Source organism: Centroberyx gerrardi, chromosome 1 (genome assembly GCF_048128805.1).
Source record: "Centroberyx gerrardi isolate f3 chromosome 1, fCenGer3.hap1.cur.20231027, whole genome shotgun sequence".
Lineage (NCBI taxonomy): Eukaryota > Metazoa > Chordata > Actinopteri > Beryciformes > Berycidae > Centroberyx > Centroberyx gerrardi.
Genome location: NC_135997.1, coordinates 38,324,012 through 38,324,446, shown reverse-complemented (window position 1 = coordinate 38,324,446; position 435 = coordinate 38,324,012). Strand labels below are relative to the sequence as shown.

Genomic DNA, 435 nt, shown 5'->3' with positions numbered 1-435 from the left:
TAAAATATCCTGTAAAGGAAAAATAAAAATCATTATTTGGTGTCAAAGTTCATCGTGTCTTTTCACACCTGCAACTTTATGTTTGGTGGCTGCCAGCTGCAAATATATTTGCAGTAGTTTTTTTTTTTCTTTTTCTGAGGCATTTTGAGACGACATCATGTTTCTGTTCTCGCACAATGCAGCAGTGAGCGAGAGAGCTAACACCTAACTAGCTTAAAACAACAGCATGTTTATACAGTGAACGGAAGGTTACATATGTAACCATGTTTCTCTGAGTGAGAGACTATCTCTCCACCCAGTTACATATTCCATATGTACCCCGTCCCCCACGGGGGTGACGTGGATCATTTCTTTAAGACAAACCACCTGTGAGGTGGCTGATCACAGTATAAGAGCACCTGTGCGCCACACTATCACTGGTTATAATTTTGATGG

General features: G+C 40.7%; 1 protein-coding gene across 4 annotated transcripts in view; it reads left to right on the top strand.

Moving 5' to 3' along the window:
• Positions 1 to 42, top strand: part of LOC139913158 (uncharacterized) — a 17,892-nt gene extending 17,850 nt beyond the window's left edge. For all 4 annotated transcript variants that reach the window (XM_071901121.2, XM_071901119.2, XM_071901120.2 and 1 more), the window contains one exon: positions 1 to 42. This exon is cut by the window's left edge. The gene's annotated coding sequence lies outside the window, so the exon portion shown is untranslated.
• Positions 43 to 435: the final 393 nt, after the last annotated feature.